This window comes from Papaver somniferum, chromosome 11 (genome assembly GCF_003573695.1).
Source record: "Papaver somniferum cultivar HN1 chromosome 11, ASM357369v1, whole genome shotgun sequence".
NCBI classification, from domain to species: Eukaryota; Viridiplantae; Streptophyta; class Magnoliopsida; order Ranunculales; family Papaveraceae; genus Papaver; species Papaver somniferum.
This window is the reverse complement of record NC_039368.1, coordinates 78,831,448-78,842,606: the sequence shown is the minus strand read 5'-3', so window position 1 is coordinate 78,842,606 and position 11,159 is coordinate 78,831,448. Positions and strand designations below refer to the sequence as shown.

At 36.3% G+C, this 11,159-nt stretch overlaps 1 long non-coding RNA gene across 5 annotated transcripts; it reads right to left on the bottom strand.

Annotated features, from left to right (window-relative positions):
- Positions 1-7,614: 7,614 nt before the first annotated feature.
- Positions 7,615-10,778, bottom strand: LOC113323621. Of its 5 annotated transcripts, none has more exons than XR_003347724.1 (11): positions 10,671-10,744; positions 10,487-10,531; positions 10,048-10,129; positions 9,901-9,948; positions 9,624-9,779; positions 9,327-9,544; positions 9,134-9,234; positions 8,947-9,044; positions 8,316-8,712; positions 8,143-8,238; positions 7,615-7,876 (listed from the first exon to the last, which is right to left on the bottom strand). It is a non-coding gene; the product is annotated as an uncharacterized LOC113323621 (long non-coding RNA). The 5 variants fall into 5 exon arrangements; XR_003347725.1 differs by having other exon boundaries at positions 8,316-8,411; XR_003347726.1 differs by having other exon boundaries at positions 8,316-8,404.
- Positions 10,779-11,159: the final 381 nt, after the last annotated feature.

The following is an 11,159-nucleotide window of genomic DNA, read 5'->3' as shown; positions in this document are numbered from 1 at the left end:
TGCGGGTATAGGTATTTGGTTGTTTGGGTGTTGAGCAGACCCATCAAATCTCGATGTTTTGTGAGGGGAATCCGTAGGATGATAGGATGAGGGAAAGATCCAACGGCGCGATGGAAATGGATGAGGGGAGATCGTTGGATGACGAGATACATCAAAACTGACGGCGAAGATCGAGGTTAGGTGTTGTAGTGTTAAGCGGAAGTATCGAGATTTGATGCGCAGGCAAAGAAGCGACCGTAGGATCTAAATGTGATCTAATCTGAAGGCTTGGAATTTAGGTACTATGGTGTTTTGCAGAGACTTCAGATTTTGATGCTCTACGAAGGAGCGACCATTGGATGATGAGATGGATCCGATCTAACGGTTGAGAATGGAGGCGGGTATGGATATAGAAAATGGGTTTGGGTAAGGGTTTTGGGCCTTGGGTATGCCAAGCCCATATCTTCTTTAAGAACAATTCTTCCTTCTTGAGCCCATTCCTAGCTTTTTGGACGTGCGCTCCATTCTTTGCGGCTTCCTTGCGTAATTTCTTCCGGCTTTTCACTACTTTTCTGCTCCGCAAATCATCCAGACTTTATTTGGTACCTAAAAATGCAAAATTAATTAAGAAAAATATTTATTCTTGAAAACAATGAAAATACAGAATATGGGATAAAATGTAGAATTAATGCACAAAAGATGAGTTAATTGCCAATAAAAAGGGACAAATATATACAAAATTTGGCACTCATCAGCGGTACTGATGACGAGGGTATGCCACAGTAATTTAAGTGTAAAAGATTTGGTCATTTTGCAAACGAGTGTCTGAATCGTGGAAAATACACTGGGAACAAAGGTCTTGCTACAACTCTTGATGAAATGTCTGATCACTGTGATTCTAATGAGTACGAAAAGTCAAGTGTTGCTATTCTTTGTGAGAATATTGATTTTGATAATTGTAGCAATACATACATAAATCCTGATATTATTTCAGAAGAAACCTCAACTATTCTGAAAGAAGAAATTGACCTATCTGTTGGAAACTCTTTGTCTGATTTTTCAGTCTAGCAGCTTACACAACCATGGCGTCTGAACCATCCTCGGTTTTTACATGTTCTTATTGTTATCTCAAAGGTCATGAACTATCAAAGTGTTTCAAATACAAACACAAGGTAATATACTTCAACAAACTTCAACGAAGAGAAAATCGATTAGCAAACAAGCTCAAACTTGTTCAAAGATCATCTGAGGTATGTAAGTTCATCTCATCTTCAAAGAAGTTAATTTCCAAAGTAGAGACTAGACCAATAGGAAGAAGAGTACGGCCTAAAGTGTCTTAGAAACATGGTTTTATGAATTCCTTTCAAGAAGGTTATGGTGGACAGGTTATTGTCCACCCTGGCACAATTTGATTGTGTTGGTTGGTGCATCTTGTCTCATGTACCTGATCAAAAGAGACAAGATTGTGTACACCTCAGACTTTATGAAAAGAAAATTGTTTTAAGTAGTTTTGTTTCCCTCTTCTTAGTTTTGCCGGGGTTTGCAGATTTTGGAATTCATCCTTCTTTTCATATCTAGTTGATATTGAAAAGAAATTCTATATTTAATCAATAAAAGAGGGTTATTCCTGACAATTCCACTCTTTTTAGGGTTGTGAATTGTGCATGCAAGAAACTGAGTGTTTAAAGGTTTCATAACCTTACATTCTTTTTTCCTTCTCTTGAAACTCTTTTTCATCATAAGACTGCTTGTTGAGAACTTCGTGTGACTTCCTCTCATAATTTTGTCCGCTTATGGATACTCTAAGCATTATGTCTTCTGATGGAAAAGGTGTTAATATGATTGTTAATCCATCAATCATGAAGGAAAAATATAGATCTCCGTTACCTCCAACTTTGAAAAAAAAAGGAATGTGAGGAAGCCAGGAGTCGTTCCTTCAAACTCACAGAAGTTTTCTGGTGTTCTTGAAGAGTTGAAGGAAACAAGGAAGGAGATTCATCAAATAAAGGCTATTTTTTTGAGAACTCTTGAAATTCAGAAGGCCCTGGTACGACATCATCAGTCTAAAAGTTTTGTTGGAATTAACCCCTTTCTTCATGAACCTTATGTTCCAATGGCTGTTGACGACAAAGAGTTCGGGGACGTTAAAGAATTTTTCAGAGGTCTCAATGTCTAGGAAACTTCTTATGAGAATTTATTCTTGTGTTTTTAAGTAAGAAGGATAACTAGGGTTTGTATCAGCCATTATTGTGAGTAAACATAGCTATTGCCAACGTCTTCATCTTGCAATGTTTCTAGATTTATTTATTTAAATTCTAAAGTTGATTTGGAAGATCATTTTTGCAGTATTAATCTTTATGGTTTCTTATGTTGCAAATTTTTATGGGATATGTTGTTTACGTTCGTGAACCTTGACTATCCCATATGTGTTCAAAAGTTGTCTTTATTATATGTCGGTATGAGAGTATTGATAAAAGATAGAATGAACTTTTGACAACAAAAGTTAAGCCTATTGTGTCTTTATGCAAATATTGATGGAAAATAGGATGAACTTTTGTTTACAAAGATTAACTCTATTATATGTCATTGTGCAAATAGTGATGAAAAATATAATGAATCTTTGTTTATTCCGCAGTATTGGTCTTTCCCTGATCAACATCTTGTGTATATAGTGTGTTGCTCCGTAAGTTTTCTTATGTCGAGCATGACCAATTGTATTTATCATTTTCCTTGTGGTTAATTCAATTGATGCTTTGGATTAAAATTTCATGCTTGCGTGTTGATTGTTTATGTCCAAAATAATCCTTCTTTTCTTGTAAAAGTAAGGTCGCTCTTGTTGTTCTTTCGGGAATGACATTTTATGGGGGAGAGTTCTTTTCGAACTTGTGCTTAATTGCCATATCTTTGTGGGGAGCGCGGCTGTGGAATATTATAGGAGTTTTCTTGTATCTTTATAAACTCCTTGATGAATGCATTTAGCTTCGGCTATATGATTGCATCTAAACAAGTTGGTATGTTATTCTCTTTTGGTCATGAAGTATCTCTATGAAAATTTCATTAGGATCCCACTAGTTTTCGTAGAATTAATGTGTAGTTCACATTACAAATACATATGGTTTACGGATCATTATGTAAAGGGGAGTGGCTTTCATGTTGATATGAAGTAGTGACTAAGGGGGAGTGAAACATATCACTATAGTATGATTTTAAAAGTTGTGATACAATTGAACTTTGATGTTGTATAAAGATACTATGACATTGTATAACAATAATTAAGAGCAACTGTTTTCTCATTGTTATCGTTATGGATCTTCAACAACTATAATGCTGAATTAAACATCTATGGAATCATAGGAGTACTTGGAAGTTACGAAGATTTCAAGTAAAGTTGAAGAATCATGAAGATCAAGCATTTGGATGAGAAGATACAAAGTCTTATTTATTTTGTAATCCATATGTATTGATAGTTTTGTCATTAAAATTGACAAAGGGGGAGATTGTTAGAGCACTACTCGGTCGAAATCTCAAGAATTGTTATCTCAAGCTTGTTTGTCAATGTTAGTGATAAAAACTATAAGTCTTGATTTCTAGTCTACTTATAGTGATGTCTCGGACTAGGATAGATTGTGTAGTTGAGCATTAGACTTCACAACGTTCATCACTGAAGACGAAGAACTACTAAGGAGAGCTTGTGGAACTTCATCAACAAAAGGTATGTGGAGACTGAAACTCATCTATCACTTGAAAAGTTTATTTTCACTCTATCCCCTATCTTGAGACATAAGTCGTATTACGATGTAGTTTTTGTTTATACACATTTGAGATTTTGAGATGAGTTTAACTCGCTTACATATTTCTCGAAATATGGGTTGGTAGTCTTTCGCTTCAACCTAGTTCATCTTATATTCTTGACGAAAGTCAAAAGATGATCATGTGAAAATTTCCGAGTAACATCTTACATGGTTTGTGTGATACAATCATTTAGTGTAGACTTGGAATATCTCGCTATGATTATTTCAACATCTTGAAAATCTCTTTGATGCTAATAGTGTGTGAAAACGGCTATTTTCATCCTCTAAGAAAGTTTCAATGATTGAAATAGAGTTTAAAACAATTGGATTTGCACATAATATGCATACTTGCTTATATATAATCCATGTCCGGGAACCATAGTATGTATACCCGTATATGTACCTGTTGGTTTGTGAAAGTCCGGGTACCTAAGTACACATACAGGTAGGCATACTTGCGTAAGGTATAGGTCCCGTAATTTCTGCTGGAGTTTGGAAGTGTTAAGGTATGTGTACCCGTTCGCATACTGTCGAACACAAACCCAGACCAGTCACTAAGATATGCGTACCCATTTGCATACCTAAGTGAACCATGTTCTAAAATAGGTTTGCTCATGAACTAATGCATTTATATAATAAGGAATGCAATCTTTGTAAACTTTGGCTATAATGTTCATGAATTGATTCAAGTGAATCAAACCGATTTTGCTTCAATTGTGTTATTTATACTTCTATGAGGATATAGCAATTGAACAACTCCAGAACTAGTTCATTTGAAGTCATTTGAACTAGTTGTGGTTAAGATGAATAAGGCTGATATGAAAGTGATCATACAGCTAACTTTGGTTAACTACCGTTGAGCCTACCTAGTGTACACGTTTAGGTACGATTACTCAAACCTAAATGAGGGTACATTTCATTTGTGTATAACAAGTTAAGTTCGATCTAACGGTTGAAAGATATTAGCTTGAATCTAATCAGGTTTTCATCTAACGGTGAATATTGAATGCTTGGTTATTACAAACCCTGATTTAAAAACTATATAAAGGAGAACTCTAGCAACTGGGAAACCTAATCCCCACACCTCCAATGTGATATTATTTGCATAAGCTAGATTCGATTCTCTTTTAAATTTAATTTTTTCACCAGACCCTGTAGGTTAAAGAATTGAAGACTTCATTGGGATTGTGAAGCCAGACCCAACTATTTTCTTTGTAGTTGCGTGTTCTGATCTTGCCCTGTTCTATCGTGATTGAGCATTATCTTCTCTAAGATTTTCGCGAGAGTGATCTCCGATAGGCAAGATAAAAAGAAGTCACAAAAATCTTCGTCTCATCGTTTGTGATTCCACAATATCTTGCTTTGCTTTCATACAATTAAGATTATTGTGAGGTGATCGATAATACTAGGATGTTCTTCGTAAATATAAGTGTGGTTTATCAATTGGTTACTATGCACCTTGATTTATCAAAATACGGAACAAAGATCATAGTTTCTGTGGGAGACAGATTTATCTATTCCAGTAGACTTTTCTGTGTGAGACAGATTTTTTTATCAAGTTTTCGACTTTGGGTTGTAACAACTCTTAGTTGTGGGTGAGATCAGCTATGGGAATCAAGTGCGTAGTATCCTGCTGGGATCAGAGACGTAAGGAGCGTAACTGTACCTTGAATTAGTGGGAGATTGATTAGGATTCAACTACATCCAGTCTGAAGTTCATTGGTAGTAGGCTAGTTCCTTTAGAGGCTTAATACAGTGTGGTGTTCGAAACTAGACTAAGTCCCGGTGTTTTTCTGCCTATGCAGTTTCCTTGTTAACAAAACTTCTGGTGTCTTTGTTATTTATTTTCCGCATTATATTTTGTTATATAATTGAAATATCACAGGCTGTGCGTTGAATCGATCAATTGGGAAATCAAACCTTTGGTTGTTGATTGAAATTGATTGATCCTTGAACATTGGTCTTTGGTACCGTTCAAGTTATTTCTCTTATATTCAATCGGGCTCGCAAATTCCTATTTGTTGATTGCGGGTTGAATTAAGAGATAGAGATATAAAAACTCTTTGATATACTTTTCTCTAGATTGAGTCTAACTGTCTAGTTGATTCTCTTGAAAGTATATTGGAGTTTGTCTATTCATATTGCCAACGAAATATTGGGTGTGGTTGTTAGACCCCCGCTTTTTCACCACCCAAACTAGATCGATTAACGATCAACCTCACACATAAAACGATAAGTATTTTCTCTTGTTTTTATCTTCACCTTTTTCATGACAGTTCGAGAACTGTAAGGAAAGAAAACCAAGGGTTCACCTACCATCACCACCTTCTTGCGCATTCCTTATTCATTTTTAGATTTCTTGGTACTTTAATCAGGATAAGTTTTTATACAATAGGTTACTGGTAGTTTTTCTTCCCTTCATCATTCCGGATTTGACCATTGTCAACAGTTCACGAAATCGTTAAGTCTTCATCCCGTTTGTGAACCTTTTTTCAATTAAAAATGTTTCGGAAAAGAATCCATCATGAAGAGAGTTTGAATGATAGTAGTAATGATAATGAACCGTTTTTTGATTCTAATTTACAAAGTCTCTTTGTTAATAAGCATGTTCGAAACCTATATAGAAATTATAGTACCTGAAACATTATTATGGATAGGATATATGATACATCACGTCTAACGATTCGTGACCTTTCTGATTTTATGAACCTCCATAAATGGGTACTAATTACCATGCTATAGGAAGTGTTCACATTGAGATGACATCTCAATTGTATGCCAACTTGCATGAGACTTGTATTCGCAATTGCACGTTTAAAACTATTGTGGGAAATACAACTTTTGTTGTGAATCGTGAAGTAGTTGTTGAACTTCTAGCCTTGCCGTATACTGGTACTTTTGAAGTTCCTCAACCTGAAAGTTTGAGACCCACCCAAGATGGAATTTCCAGCATGTTTCTTGGAAGGTATGCTTCTTGAAATAATGGGAAAATCAATCTCAGTGATGTTGATCTATTTCTAAGGGAGGCTGGGAAGTTGGTTGTGGAAAATTTGATGCCTAGCACCATTGACAAGTGTTGGTGGACCAAGTCGGTTGCTGAGCTTGTTTACTATATTTCTCAAGGGATAGATATCGATTATTTTGACCTTATCATTTGTCAGATGATAAGTGTGAGACGGATAAAGAAGACTCTTGGATTTTCTTTCCTTGATACAAGGATTTGCATCCATAATAGCATACCTCCATTTGGAACCACCCCTGGAAGTCTGAAACCCCTAGCTATGGAAAACATAGAAAAGATGAGAAGGAACACTGCTCCAAATCCTGAAATCGCAAGTCTACTTCAAAGAATTACATGTCTGAAGGAGCATGTAACTTATGTTGTGACTAAACATCATGACCTAGCTGTTGGGATTTCAGATATTGCTGAACATCACGATAGACACTACAAAACAGAAGGCCTCTTGGGACGGCCAAAAAAATGTCCCAGAAAGCCAAAAGCCGTCCCAAAAGGTATTTAGGGACGGTTTTCTCACCGTCCCCTGTTCCACCGTCGCTAATACTTATAGGGACGGCTTTGCCTTTTAGGGACGGTTTAACTTTACCATCAACAATACTATTAGGGACGGCTTTATGATGTGGGGACGGTTTTGGAATCCGTCCCAAATACTTTTCTCGACAGCTATAAAACCGTCCCTAGGGGCTAACTTCAACGGTCGCACATACAATAGCAACGCCAGTAAAGCGTTGCTAAATTTTAAAAATTGGAAATGAGCTTTCTTAGTTTCTTTGGCAGGATGCCTTTCCCTTTACCCTTTTGAACATTCATTCACACAGTATTTTGTCCCAAAAAACATTCTCATTCATGAAATCAAGTTGTTCACAAAAATGATTCAAACATTTGGAATAATAAATCTCATCCGACAAAACAAAAAACTCCGCAAAAACAATCAAAAGGTGATGTTCTCAGACTACCAGAGTTGTACACAACTTGGACGTAAACCGTGCACTATCTGCACTAGAAATGTATTTGATTGCTCCTGCTCCAGAACGACCCTTTATAATTCCTTACCATTTGATTCATACCATCTATCATCGTCGAAATTCTACAATAAACCAAAGTTAATAAAGAACGTCATCGATCGATGTACATGGAGAACGAAACCAAAGCATCTAACCTAGATAAGTTCACCTCACTGTAGAGTGAAAGTTGAACAAAAGAAAATTCCTATAACCATATTATCAGCATCTCAGGTTGTAACAGGAATTATTTACTGACAACAACTAATCAAATGGTATCTTAACTTGCATACTATTTATGGGTGTTTGCATTTCCAATTTGTGTTATGCCTTGGGAGAAGTTCTAACTCACCTCAATTAGAACATTTGGGATAAGGCCCATATCGTTGGCACATGGCATCAAAATTTCCATCGAACTGCCAGTATGCTGCCACATTTCCATTCGACCCTACAAGTAAATCAATTTCAAAAGTTAGGCCAATTCGTATTACAACTGCGAAAAACAGACATGACTCGAAGCTTTACCAATTTTGCGTATTTCATGTGGCTTTGAGCCACCAGTGTGTCACTGTGTTGAACAGTTTGTTTGGCACTATTTTCTCTATTCTTAGACCCTAACTCCTGTTTCAAAACAAAATAAATTAGTGGACTTAAATGCCTAAAAAGTGTACAAATAAAGAATCCACATCTCTTAGATGACGTTTAGCTATGTTCAGAGGAGATGTTAGTGTCTTCGAGGTTCGAGCTACTTAAGGAAATAAATACAGAAATGATACTTGCAGTTTTCAGGGAGATTGACAATGTGCTCACGGAGATATGATTGGGGTACAAAAAGAGTTGTGAAATCACCCTCCATTACAAAACAACGAACTAATATCTCCAATCAAAAGTAAAATAGCATCCTTTTGTAATTAGCACTCACCTGAAAAGTGACTGAAACTTATATAAAACAAATGCTGGCAGCAAAAACTCATCAAATATTATGAATGTAACATAACAAACACAAATAATGGTTCAAAACAGATGATTATATCTAAGTGGAAATATCTTTAACCGGTTAAGAACATGAATCTGCAAGTAAAATGAAAAACCAGGAGAAGCCTATTCGTGTATAGAATGAGAAGAACAAATGCTGGAACTAACATAGTTCACTGACCTATCCAGATCATATCCTCCCACACCAAGAACAAAGTCCATATCAAGATCATATGCTGGTACAAAATGTTTCAATTGCAGGGGATGGCTTTGCAAGACCTGCAGAAATACAATACCAATGCTATATTAACTGCACAGTGTCACAAAAAACTAGAGATATAATGTGCATGATCGTGGAGGAAGCTCACTGTTAGAACTCAAAACGAGTGGATTAACTACAACATCATCCTCTTCTTATAGCGCAGCAACCAGAAGCCACGAGCAGGAGCCAATGTTGTTGGGAATACAGCTAGAGAAGTTATCAAACATTCAAAAATCTATTAGGCAAGTCAATATTTATGTCCTTAGAAGAAGTATATGTGTCAAACGAGTAGGACCAACCTGCATGTATAGCAGTTCCATGGTTCCCCCTTTCGGAGTGGGCATCATGTTCACAACATCCACAACTCGGCAATCACGAAACCACGAAGGTTGATCTTGAGGATTTCTGCGACTTAGAGAATTACAGTGTGAGTGAATTAAACCTTCTTGTAACCAATCACCGAGACTCCAATTCCAACAGCTACAACATCTTTCAATGACTTCCCCGTGGCTCCAATCTGTCAAACTTTCCTATCAATATCTATAAGTGTAAGATTAAAATCAAGACGTATCAATACAAATTTAAACTAGCATTACCCAAGATCCACCGCAATTTTTTTCACTGAATTCGTTGATCTTGTCGAAAACCTTCCAAACCTATGGAACTACATTTATCCCATCACTGGACATAACAGCATCTCTTGGAGCACGTAGAGCCACATGGAGAACAGATATATCCTCAGTGTTGTTTATCTGTTGGCACCATGCAACAATCAGAACTGAAATAGCATTACGAGCTTGAGGTTGCCAATAATCTAACTAAACTTCAATATTCTCAACCGGATTTGAATAGTCAATATGGATGTCAACTTACATGTTCTCCGCTATACATTTTGCCAATTTTTTCTTTGAGATGTGCTGCCTACAGTGTAAACATAGAGTAGTGCCATCAAAACTACTGAAAACTATCAATCTGTCTCCTCCAAAAGAAAAAATCGGTAAGAAGATGAGCTAAACCCACCTCAGCCAGCTCCAACAGTTTTTCCATGGTGTCCTGATTACCACATTGCCATGAGTAATCCAAAAGAAACCCATCAAACTCACTACAATACCCAACCATTAACCTCAGTGTTAAACTAAACAATCCAAACATGTAAATGTGCCAATAATATATGTAAATATCCATCCCAACACGAGAATTGAAGTCATACCATCATGCATGTGCCTAAATCATGTAATAATACGTAAATTAACAAAAAAAAATTGCCCTAAGGTTACCTGAGGAATGGTTTTGGGAAACATTTTTAGAGCACTAACACAAATCAATGCAAATAAGCTTATTTGTAAACATTTTTAGGGAAATAAAAGAGAGATTTCCATATCAGTATTAGTAATTTGTTGAACAAATCACTAATTGCTCATATCGTGTCTTATAATTGAGATTTGATATAAGAATTTACCTGAATTCAAATCCAAAATCGATGGAGGTTCTGATTTTGAAATCCCTAAAATCAAAAACCACATACAACAAAAGTGAGATTTTTCACTAAAACCAATCTTGAAACCAATTTGCAAACCCTACAAGTCTACATGAGATTCAAAGAGAATGAGAAAGAGATTTAACTGAGAAATGCTAACACGAACCAATTTGAGACCTAGATCGAGAGACGGCTCACAGGGGAAGTTTTTACAGCAGAAGAGAAAGAAGATGAAGACAGATAATTGGAAAAAAAAAATTATCGAAGAAGAACAAAGAAAAGATTGGGATTCTTTCAAAAAAAAAAAGGAAAATGTTTCATTGTGGTTACGGGGTAAGATGGTTAAATTACCAATGATATAACCACAATCGTCGGATGAACCTGCTTATTTGCGACGGCTAGAAAATTCGTCCCGACTAGTAGACCAGTAGTGACGCTCAGATGCATATCGTCCCTACTAATAGAGCAACAGGGATGGTTCTGTGACTGTCGTCCCAAATATACATCACTAGGGACGGTTAGAATTGGACTGTCCCTATTATTACTTTTTAGGGACGTTTTCTTTAAGAAATGCCGTCCCTAGAAGCCCTTAGTTTTGTAGTGAGATTTCCATCAAACCTAAGCATAAACTTGCTATCTTTTTATGTTGTTTTTT